This window comes from Micropterus salmoides, unplaced genomic scaffold, assembly GCF_014851395.1.
Source record: "Micropterus salmoides isolate LMB-PRFRI ecotype aquatic unplaced genomic scaffold, ASM1485139v1 Ms_hic_scaffold_23, whole genome shotgun sequence".
Taxonomy (NCBI): Eukaryota; Metazoa; Chordata; class Actinopteri; order Centrarchiformes; family Centrarchidae; genus Micropterus; species Micropterus salmoides.
Genome location: NW_024041484.1, coordinates 21,668,618 through 21,682,949, shown reverse-complemented (window position 1 = coordinate 21,682,949; position 14,332 = coordinate 21,668,618). Strand labels below are relative to the sequence as shown.

At 39.0% G+C, this 14,332-nt stretch overlaps 1 long non-coding RNA gene across 1 annotated transcript in view; it reads left to right on the top strand.

Annotated features, from left to right (window-relative positions):
• Positions 1–14,332, top strand: part of LOC119918190 — a 64,244-nt gene that overhangs the window by 44,521 nt on the left and 5,391 nt on the right. The window lies entirely within an intron of this gene.

The window sequence follows — 14,332 nt, the reverse complement described above, 5'->3', positions numbered from 1 at the left end:
GGAGGCTGGGGCAGCTGGACAGAAACCGTCAGAGAAAAGGCTCATGGGAGGTGAGATGCTCAGACAGGAAGTGCAAGCAAAGGATATTTCCTGGGCAGAAAGTCTCAATGAAGCCTCCAGAGGCTTGTGTAACAGAGTTGGACAAAAGTTTAAAGTTGAAGATGTTTCATAAAGCAAGACAAGTCTGATTGATACCAGTGAAGCATTTTGATTTTGTTTCACATCTGCATATTTCGTTGTTAATTTTCCTGGGTTTCCATGGAGTTTTGTGCCATGACACTCAAACTGCAAATGTGTTGACTGAAAACTGTCAAATCTGTTGGCAATAAAATTATCAACGATTTATTTTTAATCATCTACATGGTTCAGTGGTGTTAAAATTTTAAAACCGATGCGGTTGGACTTGCTTTCCACAGTATGCGTGCTTACAGTATTCAGTTTCATTGTTCTGTTTAGCAACTCGTCACCTTTTTGACCCTGTCTGACTACTTAAAAATCTTCAGCACTGTGCTAATGAAGGGGCCTAATCTTAATAAATTGTATATAAATAAACTGTGTGCATGTAAATATTATGTTTAGATAAAATTGTTTGCCGGGTCTGCTAACCATTTTCAAATAACATTACTGAGACTACTAAAACAGTAGTTGCAGCCATGTAATAGTCTGGATATAGGCATTTTACCAGAGAATGTACTGTACATGTCACATGGCAAGGCCCTAGGGCAAATATGAGCTGTGGGCCCCTATTGAGCCACCCTAAAGACACATTTACGCATTTAATTTTATCCAGCAGCTCAGAAACCAACCAATATTCTTCAGTATCACCCTGCACTGTATGTCAATCACTTTGTGACAATTTGGGAGAAATACAAATTTAAAATTATGCATAATATCAACTGTAACATTAAACATATTCAAATAGACATGGGGCCCCTGTAGAAGACAGGGTCTCTAAATTAGGTCAAATTCAGAGACCTGACAGTTACAGCTTTTATTGCTGTATGGTGTCAAACAAATATGTAATTGGAATATTTTAGCAAACACTTATTGGACTTCTTGCAGAGTTAGATGAGAAAATCTGACTCTCATATCAGTCTATTCAATATGAAGCTGCAGCCAGCAGCCAGTTACCTTAGCTCTGCATAAAGATTGTCTCTCTCCAAAGGGTAACAAAATCCACTACTAGCACACATTAGATTTTGTTTCCGTGCAATCTGGTCATGTTTTTTTGAACGGACTAAATAGAACGTGTTAATTAGTGAGCTTTAGGTTGGTGGATTTTGTTACTGTTGACAGAAGCTGGCTAGTTGTTCCCCTGTTTTAAGTCCCAGTGCTAGGCTAAGCTAACTGGCTGCTGGCTCCAGCTTCTAATTATACAGAAATTAAAGTGGTATTGATCTTATCATCTATTTACCAAAATAACAAACTCCTTTAATAAAATTACAAAAACTAATTGCTACACAGTAAACCTGTGAGCCTGGGGAAGTTATTTCGCCCAGTTGCTATTCCTGCCTTTGTGAGACAAAGTCACAAACCCAACTTTAGATGTTCTTCTATCTTTGCAGCAGTTCATCATTTCAATTACTTCTCTATGCGGTAGAGGGGAAAGTTACAGATTTTAGCTGTTTAAGATGTTGAGTCTCAGTACAGTGTGCCGCTGTCTGCTTCAGACCAAATATCAGCCGTTATGACCCAGCTGTAACCCCCAGGGCCAACCATGGAGACACATAAACACAGAAATCTACTTAACGACAAGACAAAACAGCACTACGTGGAGCGTGCAGGGAGAGATTGGTGTGTGTGTGTGTGTACGAGGATAAAACAATCTGTAGACGAGATCGGAGAGACTTCATTCCTCACATCGTTGACAGGTTCCAGCTTCTGTCTGTCCACATCAGCCACCGAAATCAACAACAACATTAGATAGAGGCTGCTTCACTCTTCCTTCTTATCCCTCTCTCAATGCTTTCCTCCCTTTGCTGTTGCCTCTTTTCTCTTCTTTACTCCTTCATGCTCCCTCCTACAAACTATCTTTACCGGCTTAACGTTATATGGTGGGAGTCTAGTATATTGTGTGTGTGTGTGTGTGTGTGTGTTATAACAGTATTACAGCAGTTGTGTATGAAAACAGCAGATAAGAGAGCAGGATGATGAAATGTGAAGCAACAACACATGACCCAGCTTAAAGATCTCTGATAAAAACAAACGCGCTATATACTGTATCTACACACTCATACACGTCTGAATACACATGCACACACACAAGGAATACATACATTTCAACACATAAATACACACGAGTTATGAACTAAATGATCAACACATTCAATGTGAACAGAATGAACACAAATGTACATGAAAATGTGTGTAAATGTGAAAAAGTGTACATCCGTGTGTGTGTGTGTGTGTGTGTGTGTGTGTGTGTGTTTTCAGTAATGACACATGGAGGCCAGTTCAGCATTGTAAATGAAAAAGACTTGATAAGATCGGTGAGACAGGGCAAGTGATTTGGGTTTATGTGCTGGGTGGAGAGGATTGCGGGGGTGGTGGTGGGTGGTTAAAGCAGGGGATCATGGGAAGAGGCGTACAGAACCTTAGTTACAGCACAAGAAGCAAAAAAGATGTGGTTTTATCCAGAGTTATACAGCAAAAAAAGCTCATTTTGCCAGTCACTTTGAGGATGATATTTTTCTTTAATCATTGAAGTTATAGTTTTATGTGTAATTTGAAGGTTTGAAATGACAAGAAAGGTGTGTACATGTTCTCATATGTTAATGGTTACACTGAAATTGAAAATCAACACACAATATCAGAAGCTTTGATCTACAATTAATGTGGCAGGAAGATGACAACTAGGGCCTTTACTACGAAGCAAGTTCAACATACTGTATTTGGGCGAGACAGTGGCGCTAGCAAGCTTGGTTTGCTAGGTGCTTCGGTAATTCATGTTAACTGTGATTTTAACCAGGATGCTAATTTTGGTTAGTTAAAAACCGGTTTAAAACAAAACGAATGAACAGCCAACTCTGAATAAGCTTTTTCAACAGTGCTGGTTAAATTTACACAGAGCAGCGGATAAGAGTCAGTCTAGCCTGAGTCGCCATGGTAGTGACTTGTCAATCATAAGGTGGCCCCACCCAACTCACAAAAAAGACCTGATAGTTACTTCAGTTCAGAGTTTTTGTTGTTTACTTTTGGGGCTAATCTGCCACCAAGCTCCACGAACCCCCTTTAATTTTTCAAAAGCAGAAAAAAACACTAGCTTTTGGTTTTACTGACCATGTTCTTGTGGTTTGTGTTTGTTTTTACTCGTGCAAAAGTAAGGAACATGCAGATTTACTAATGACCTAAGTTCAAAATGGATTGATAAGGAAAGATGCAGCATTGGCAGACCTGGCCAAGCTTATATCCAGGTATTTGTCCGAGTGTTAGGGACTTACTCACTAATTCTCAGGTTTCCATCTGGGTGTTTAGATTTTTTAATCATTTGATTTTTCTTAATGTTGTTGCAAACTGTCTACTGAGCACTTTTGAGGCTGACCTCAGACTAGACCATTTTGAGTGTGTGTGTTATCAGTGCATTTATCATAACGGTATCCATTCAGCTTCCTTTTGGTCTGTCCTCTTCCTGTCTTGTGAAGAATTTCAAATTCTGTATCGGAGTGAGGAAAACACACACACACAAACACACACCAATCAGTGGCCAGTTCTCTATCTGATGTGGAGTTGATCATGTTGGCATATAGAGGGTCTCTAATGAATTCACACACACTCAGCCATTTGGTCTGATAACAACAGTTTGGGGGGAAAGGGGAAGTTGAGGGACAGATATGTTTTTTTCCGGATGGACAGGTATGGTTTTGGCCACGCTCCGCTACTTCGGGACACCTCGGTGATTGGCATGGAGGCTGGGTCGCCTCCTCCACTGACAGATTATTCATATCACCTAGTTAGGTTTCATGAAGCAATTATATGTCTTCACACTCCGCCAACTTTGGGAATGGCAGACTATAGAAAGACACACACACTATACGGTCGCTGATGGTGGGAAATGCCTGTCACTGAGGAAGAGGAAGGTGGTTTGTCGGGGTTCAAGCTCACATCAGGGCATTAAAGTAACAGTGCGAGGTATTTTCATCATGAATAAATGTCTGTTTTAATTCTTTTCATCACAGATTTCTGTAACAAGTTAGGGATTCATCTTCAGCTTCGTTGCTATAAACTGAATGAGATCAGGAAACGTTGGCATGAGCAGTGATGACTAAGTGACAATGACTAAAGAGAAAACAAAGTGAAAATCTTAAATTTCCTCAACAAGAATTCCAAGGAAGAAGAGGCCACATTCCTAGTTGTAATAACAGGTGAAGCAAAGATGTCGCTGTAGATCACACAGTCACACTGTGCACTTTTCCCTGACAAACCTTTTTTCCCAACTCACTGTTTCTATTCTATAAATTTGTACCTTTTAAAACTACTTTCATAACTTAACATTGAAATGTCCCCTTTTGTTTCCCCTTAAGTACAGGTAGCTTTAAGATAGTTAAAATTATATTGTTCCACACTGTTTTTGCAATCTAGAATATATTCTGTATAAACTGAGGGAACAATCACCACAAGGTCCATATAGTAGTTGTTCTGTGGCTTTTGATCTAATCACATGAGTCGTCCAAGTTGTCTCCCCCCCCGCCTCTCATGTCCATTTTAGGGACTTCTCGTTCATATTGGCTTAAGAGCTGTAGTTTAAAGTTTATTCTTGATAGTGTAGAGAAAATTGTAAAGTTATTTTTTATCTGTTTTTCTCCAACCTTTCATTAAAACTATAGGATGACTGCGAATGTGAAATGTTGAATGAACCAAAGACTTCATGGATTTTATGGCTGCCCCATTCCATCCAATGGAAATATTCTACATGTCTTGTTCATCATTGCATTCATATTTCCCCAAAATTGAGCCAAACATACTGTATGTAGTATCTAAAGAAACGTTGAGATCTCCACTAAAACTTGAAATAAAGTTCTAGTTACAGCTGGGATTAGGTCTCAGTATGCTTAACAATAACAAACAAGTTCATATTCCATCCGACCAAGTCTATAGTCAAAAATGTACAGAGAAGGGAGATGAAATGGATATAACGCTTTCATGGTGTTGCACTCTCTTGTACAAACGAAAAGTGGTGAAAGTAGTTGTGTGAAGAGTGAAACCCTGCCTACTCTGACACCTCCTCACACCTGGCCAATCATTGTGTGACTTTGTTTCTAGGATTGTCGGTTACAGAAATTGTTGAACCTGATTCCCTTGTCGGGGGAAACTGGTCCTCTAACAACTTCATGATCATGACAAGACTTCAGGAAGGAAAGCAAATAAAATAAATAAGGAAATGGGAGAAAATAAACAAATCCTGACATTAATAAGCTTGAACCAGAAAATGTTTGATATTTATACCTTATGAAAATGATAAACCTATTTTTTTATACCTATCTCAAACTATTCAAAAGCTTACCAGCAGTTCAGTTCATTGATGTAACTTCTATCGCACTCTCTAATACATACATCTTTTCTCTTGTAAATGTACTTTCAATCTTGCTGAAGAGGGTGCTGCAAAAGTATAAAAGCAAAACAAACAAACATGTAACTTAACCTCCTAACCTAATAAAATAAGGATGGTTTCCATAGATGTTGCCAAAAATAATGTCCTTTTGAATACCCTATTAATCCTAAAAAGGTTAAACAGTCATAACTTGCCTTTATGTGTCATCCGAGGGAGTGAATTACTGAATTACTCAACCACTACCGCAGAAAATCTATGTAGCCTGACAACCTATGAAAACATTCACTGCTGAAAGACAGGGCACCATCGTCAGGGCCAGCACGTACACAAGCCACTTCCAGTTAAAAAACGGATAAAACAAACTCATGTTGTGGCACACATTTGGCACCTCTGCAACCTGTAAATGACATCATGGGAAAACTGTCAGGTAGCAGGTTTTGTTTTTGGCTACACACCTGCGTAAACACTGACATATAGCTCTTTCTCTCTTCTTCACACACACACACACACACACACACACACACACACACACACACACACACACACACACACACACACACACACACACACACACACACACACACGCTAAACTGTGTACAGCCCCCGTTTCTCACACCATCAGCTGTGACCTGGTTAGCTTTAAGCCGGTGGTTGAGCCTGGCCCTTAGTTGAGGTTGGCTGCTCAGACAGGGCAATAGTTTGCACTCACACTCGCACACAGAAACACACACACTGGCCACTGTGGCTAATTGAATGGCCAGGGCAGGAGGTCCAGGTCTTTATGCTCATGGAGAGGAGCCATGAATATTTCTGTTTCATTTGGACTTCACACACTGAGGCGCTGGGAAAAGGTGAATGAGTGTGGGAACAAACAGCTACAGGCTTTGAATATTTACATTCCTAAAAGGTCTGTGGTACGAGAGTATGTACTTGTGTTCCAGACATTAAGATGAAGACGATCCAGTTTGTTTGAGTATAAATTCATTAATACAACACTGGCTGTCTGTGGGATGCTCTTAAACTGATCTACATTACGATCAGGTTCCACAAATGTCAGTAAATAATTATTTCTTTGTTATTATTATCATCATTATTGTGGTTTTATTACTTAATAATTAGTAAGTTAGCTGACACTTTTATGCAAGCGACTCACAATTGCTATATATTTCAGAGTCTCTACCTCTGGAGCAACTAGGGGTTTAAGTGTCATGTTTAGGGACACATTGGTGGATGTTTGGAATCAAACCCAGGTTTCCCACACCAAAAGCATGTGTCTTATCCACTGCACCATCGCCACCCATGACATTACTTACTTACTTATTACTTAAACTTTTTTTATTATACTATCTGCAAAGAGCAAAATGTTCATACTGAATATATTAGCAAAACATTCAATAATGATATATTTCCTATGTTGACTTATTTTACTTGCAACTAAAGCATGAATTAAGTCTCAAGGAAAACTCAAAGCACTTAGTTAAGGTTAGAAAAAATATTGAAAGGTCAGTAACACAGGAAAGCAGGGGCAGATGTGACTAAATAGATTTCCTCTCAGTACTGTAACAATTTTTTTTTTGTGAACTTGTACTTTTTTGAGTAAGTTTTAAAATCAATAATTTTACTTTTACTTAAGTATTTATCTCACGTATTGTACATCCCTACATTTTTTCATCTCAAGTATTGTACCTCCCTACATTTCAAATAGCATCGGCTAAAGAGGAAAATCAAAAGTCACATGAAAAAGTCCTGGTAAACAATGTGAGAATGCCAAATCAGCAGAGAAGAAGCTACTGGTGTGTCTGCAGCTCCAGGAGAGCAGAGGTCTGGAGAGCTCCGTGTCCAAAGGCGTGATACTCTGCACTCTGGAAAACATACATGTTCTAAATTGTAAACGTTCACTGTCCGAGTGTAAGGGGTTGTGAGAGGTGCTGTCAGAAGAGGCCTCCCAGTTGGCCAAAAGTAAAACAACCATATATAAAAATGAATTACATCATTATGAGTTAAGGTTAGGATTAATGCCTTAATTAATCACTGGTTTAATGCAACACCTAGTGAGCACATATAGTAACCCAAATCAAACATGCATGCTGGGTCTGGCTAACATGCTAAATGCTAAAATGCTCAAGGTGGAGCCTCCAGCGGTTTTTGCTTTGGAATCTTTAGCAATGTGTGACATAACATCATTTACATAATTTTCTTTCCTCCGTTGAACATGTAACACAGTAACATCACTTTTTTCTAAGTAAATGTAGTTTTCCATCCTTGCAAGACAAGACATGTTTACTTTTTCTAGATTTAAAAAAAATAAAATGTAACATGTTGTGGACTGGAAAAATCATAATCAGAACAGAAATGACATGTCCTCCAAAACATAAATGGCAAAACCATTTACTTTTGACAGCATATGAATGTAATGTAATAGGGTTGCATGTTCTGTGCTTGTCAGTAGGTTGATATGAATTTTAGCAAATTTAGGATTTTACTAAACCCAAAAAATACATTTTGGTAAACCTAAACAAGCCTTTTCCTTTATAGCTCTCAAAAAGTTGACATTTTTTAAAATTCAACTTCTGACCAAGCCGTGACAATATGCAAGTCAAAGTGAAAAATGTCTGATTTAATGGTTTTCATTTCAGACCTTGAGGCGATCCATAGCTTCAATCGAAAAATACAGCATGTATATGGTGGTTCAACCCGAGTATCAGTTCATGTACAGTATGCATCTGGGCTTTTAATCATTTTCATGCATATGTATGTTTTGTTTATATAAATCTTTGTGCATGTGGAGTCATCTGAAATGCATAAGGAAATGAAGTAAAAGGACAGAAACGAGAGAGAAAATGGAGTCTTGGAGAAGGAAAATGAAACCTCGGAGCAGGAGTTGATGGAGAGGTGAGAGGACAGCGGCAGATAGATGGAGTATAAGAGGAGCAGGAAGGAGGAAAAAGGAAAATTGAAATGGTGTGATGAGAGAGAGAAAATGGAGGGGAAAGGGAAGAGTCTGCCTTATTTGATGCAATAATATTTGCTGATGTTCAGCATTCACAGGAGTCAAGTCACGTAGTATTATAAAATCTACTGCATCACGCACATGCACACACACTTGTGTAAGGGTATTCAATATCAGATATTGGCCAGTAATGTTGAGCTGTTATCCTGAAAAGAACTTTATCAATAAATGTTTGTGTAGAGAGTTTTGGTGTTGCATGATGTAAATGTTGATTTAGACACTTTTCTGCACTTACAAGGATGGTTAAAAGTGATAGAAAACATAGTCTTCTTAAAAAGTTTAGGGTGTAAGAAAGGTAGTTTTAACAGATCAGCACCACATGTTTTCAATCTGCAGCTCCAGTGCAAAATGGCTGGAGTTCTAACCTTTTTCATGTCAAACTTTAACTGAATTCCCCCATTCAGACACAGACACACACAATTTACCACCTAGGAAAAAACCACTCACCTCAGACTCACACTTTGAAACAGAGTTGCATAAACTCATTTCCTTACGATGAGACATGCCTCATTTTCAAAACAAAAACCAGTCAACAAATGAAGCGTTGACTAAATGCTGCACAAGTGGCTATGAATGCTTTGTCTATATATATATATATCTTCTAATACCTTTGCACATACTGTATAAGGGCTCTCATAAGTCACGCAATGCTTTTTGTCATATGTGGTGCTTGCTGTGAATTTATGTAAGTAGTGGGTGTGTTGAAATGTTTTTTGGATGTGTGCCACAGTTTGACACTTCTTTCTTCAGCCCCTGCCCCCTTCCCTCAAGAGTCTTTGCATTTTGCCAGGCCGCCTTTGTAAATAAGATTTTGTTCCTAATGACTTACCTGGTTAAACAAAGGTTAGATAACCTTAAAACAAAAACACTGACGGGAAAACGCACTAGACACACAAACAAAGGGGAAGTGTGCATTAGAGCAGGAATCCAGTGGTTAGAGCTAAACATGGTGTGTTTCCACTGTCACAGACAGACTTACTCACAGTATTAGTCAGCCTGAGAAACCCCACCACCTCTGATATTGTGTGATGATGCAGTTTGAAAGATGCAGTGTGATTGGTTAATTTTTCTGCAGAATTGATCAAACCCTTGCTGTTTGTCTATTAGAAGAATCTAACCTCCAAAAAGGCTGCGTGTTGGCTTTAGTAGCACTATTTGTAGTAGTCTTAAAATTAATACAAGTATTACAGTAAGAATAATAATTAATATTAAAGTTAATGTACTATTATTGTAATATTATAATTACAATTTACAACACTAACAGTTAGTATCAATATCGATTAGGGTAGGTATTTGTTAGTATAAGCATTATAATACCCTTTGTATTACTATAAGTGTTACCATTGGTAGTACAGTACTTGTTTAGCGTTAACAGTAGCATCAGTATCAGTTTTAATGTCAATGTGAGAGTTAATATTATATGCCAACTTCCAAATAAATACTGGTGGGAGTAGGTGATTAATAAATGCAGTTGCTTGTCTTAACATGTCGCAGCCTGCAACCTGTATTTGCTATTCAGCAAGATACTGTGGTGGTACTGAGTGATTTTATTGGCGTGTGGCGAAGATTTGGTTTCATATGTTTGGTATGAAAAAGGTCAAAATTAGAGAGATGGCATACCGTCATGAAATATCTGCTTTCAGTTCAAATGATATCTATATCATATTAGCCCTCAAACACCCAGATCATGTGTTCAACAATACACACTGACCATGAGGCTGTCACTAACATCTACACAACAGTCATTTCTCAGACACTGCATTTTAATTTGTTAGCTTTGCTAACATAAATGTTTTGATGAATATACATTTCTCAAACACATGCAATTTTAAAACACACACTGCAGACCGGTTGAGGGTGATATAGTGTAGGGGCGACAGTGGACATGCAGGGGGTATATGAGGGTGACAACTGTTTAGAGAGTAGATGATTGCGAGATCACAGTTGGGAAGGTACACAAGGAGTGAGACAGCAGTTAAGAGGGTATATATGTGGTGAGATGACCGTTAGGAGGATGTACAGGGGTGAAAGAGCAAAAGATAAAAGGGTGGGAAAGGGGTTAAGAGGGTGAAACAGCAGAAAGGAGGGTGAGACAGGGTTAGAGGGGTGAGACAGAGGTTGGGAGGTTTAAAATTGTTAGTTTAGCCCCACTGGCTAAATTTTCCCTCCCCTGGGCCTATTTTACATACTTTTCTCTGAGAACCCAATAAACAAACAAGGAGCACAATTAGTGTTGTGCATGTATGTCTTTGTGTGTGAGTCTGTGTGTGCGTGAATTAAGAGCGTGGGAGCAAACTAAAATGATTTTCTGTCTAAAATACTGAGTTACGTGGTCACACACACGGCAATGCATGTCCTCGTACACACGCACACTAAACATAATTTCTCATAACAGTCTAATATGGTTCATTTTCAGCTATCAAAACGCACATGAAAAGAGTGTTAACGCTGTCAACAAGCGAGCATGGGATGTGGAACCGTCGTTTTCATTCTCAATATGTCAAGGTTAGGGTGTATTCCAGCAGAGAGCGAGGGAGAGGGGGAGAGAGGAGAGAGAGAGAGAGAGGGTTAGAGGGGGAAGGAGTGTCGTTCTCCATCCTCTGCTCTCCAGAGAATCCCATCATGAAACGCCAAAGCACAAAGAGCTCAGAGCCTTCGACTGAAACCGAGGGACCTTTTATCCAAACATGGGAGCATCACTGGGGCAACAGCGCCACCCAGCAAGCCATCAAGGGTAGTACATGTCTTCTTCTTAAATTCCTGACCTGCCTGTCCCAATATAAAAAAAAAAAAAGTAAAACAAAGGGACATTTTTGCTATCCCAAACTATTCAGCGATCAAACTGAGTGACGGTGAAACGATTTAAGTCAAATCTGTGCCCCCCCCAACACATGAAAGAAGTAATCAAAGCCTCAGTCTTCTTTCTGTGTGGGAATCTAACCCTTAATGGGCTACACCAACCTCACAGCCAAGCACACACACACACACAAAATCAAACTAATTACAATTTGTCCTTTCTCTTTTGTCCTTTTCACAGTGCTCCCTTTTAATTCCCACCAAGAACACACAAAAAAGGGGGGGGGGGGTATGTGAGGAGTATAGCACCGGGTGTACTGAGGGATTTTCCAAAGTGGCACAGTAAAATAACACACTGGAGTGTGTATCGGCTTCCACTCTCCCTCATTTAAATAAGCGCCAACACTGATTTTCTAACAAAAATATGGTACTAGTATAATAACAATGAAATAAGACCCTGTGAAAACTCACAGCCTGCAGCAAGTATTTAAAATATCATTTAAAAAGGGCTGATCTGTAATTCAGAGCGGATATGGTATCAGACGGCGTGCTTGTCATTCCCGGCTATAATCTCCACTACGCTGAGAAACACGCTGTCTGCTGGCAGCACTGGAGAGAGGGAGGAAGAATAGGGAAGAAGGGGTGGGGGGGTGGGGATTTGACTACTTATTTTTCCTTCTCCTCTAGGTGCCGTTCGTTTGTCTGCTATCGGTGGCGAAATCTCAGAACCTATTTTGAGAAAAATCACAGATTGGAGGGGAAAGTGGGAGCATCAAAATAGGAGACAGAAGAACTGGAAAAAGTTTTTCAAATGAAATTATTAGATGGGGAAGGATGATGGAGAGACGAGGAGGAGGTCCAAGGAGACAAACTTTTAAAAGACAAGCTAGCTGATTAATCAACTAATGGAAAATTAATTAACCATTCTGATAATCGATTATTCGTTTAAGAAGTTTATACAACAAAAAGGCTCAAAAAACTTTTTATCTTTAAGGAAGTTTATCATGCGGAAATTCTTTAACAAGCTTTTAAAATGATTAGTTGCTGTTGAGGTTGTAAGTTCATTGTTCACTTTGAAAACACTACAAAACAATCTTACCGCAATGTCCATTTAGTAGCTGTTCTGGAGCTGTTATATCACATGGTCTTCCTCGTGTAATGATCATGGAATTGAAGACGTTCATATTTCCACATTTTTTGACTACTTTAAGGACTTCTCATTCACGTTGGCTTAGAAATCAGGACTGAAACTTTAATTCTTGACTTCTCAAGCCTAACGTTAATTTACTAGCTGTTCTGGAGCTTTCGATTGTATCACACAATGTAATTTCTTCAATAATTACATAAAAAAGTTGCATGTCAAATATCAGATAGGGAAGGCTGATGGGCAGATGAACTGAGACAAGGAGTCATGACGAGATGGACTCCTGAAAAAGGAGCAAGGCAGACAGCAAGGATGATAAGGAAACGATTAGTTGATATCAACAATTCTGACAGTTGATTGACCATTTAAGAAAAAATATGTTAAACTCTTTAAATCTTTCAGAATGTTTATCAAACCAAAATGTATTTTAAAAATCTCAATACAAGATCCATTTAGCTGTTTGGGAGTTTTGATCATAATCTTCCTCAGCAGTTTTGACCAGTCATGATAAAATTGTAGATGTTCCATTTTTTTAACCTTAACTTTTAAGGACTTCTCATCCATGTTGGCTTAAAACAGAAATGTCATTTTTGACCTTGGAAGCAACAGTTGACAAAAGAAATCTAACCACATTAGTAGCTGTTCTGGTGCTTTTGATTGTCTCACACAATTTAATTAGTAAACAATGTTAAAAATGACAGTTAACTGTTTTACTGTGTCTTATATAAGGATCTGCTTTTTGGACTGCTGCTTATCCAAAACAAGCTATTGAAAGATGTGGAAATTGTGACAGACACTTTTCACAGTTTAAAAATAATCATCAATAGATTTATCAACGTCACTATGGGCTCTGGACACCTGTGTTTCGGACTGCTAGTTGGACAAAATTAGCAATTTGAAAACGTCACTGTTTGACTGAATTATTAATCAAATAATCAATACATTAAATGTTGAGGGAAATAATCATTAGTTGCAGCCTTTAATGTAATTGTGAATTACTAAGAATGTCCTGGAAACACACACACACACCCGTGGCACACGTAAACACACATTGGGTTTTGGTTAGACGTGTGGTCTGGACAGGAAAGGGCTGGGGCCGCCACGCTCAGCAGGATACAGACCTCAGGCAGTTCACACTACACACACACATACAGACACACTGCCAGGCCATCCTTACCCACCTATCCTGTTGCAGTGGGGGGTCGAAATGGGCCAGACATACACACACACAGAGTCATAGTTGGCGGAAACTGGCAGTGACATGCTGTCCGGTGGCTCAGGCTTGGGGCTCGGAGGTTGGGCTGAGCCATCTATCATCCAGAAACACAGTAACCCAAGACATGAGTGGCAGACTATCAAACACACACACACACACACACATAGTGAAGAAGAAATATGTAAGTATTCTCACAAACAAAACACTTGCTCATACAAAGCCGACGTCACGGTAGAAACCCTCAACATGAACTGAATCTAATGAGACGTTTTGATCAGATTCCACAGAAGTATTCATGAAGAGGTTTTGCTATTAGCAACAGTGTTATGCTGGCTTTCAAAGGAGAGTTTCAGTGCCCTGCAGTCTAAATGATGATGACAATTTTGGCACTGAAAAGACAGGGTTTTCAGTCACAACAATAAACTTAATATCTTCGGGTTTAGGACTGTGGGACAGACAAAACAAGATAACGTTTGAAGACATCACTTTGGACTGTAATGGGCATTTTTAATTTTTTAGACTAAACAATTAATCCAAAAATAAAATCAAACTAAATGATAACGAAAAGAATCATTAGTTGTACCCCTACAATAAATACATGTATCACTGTTGTTGCAC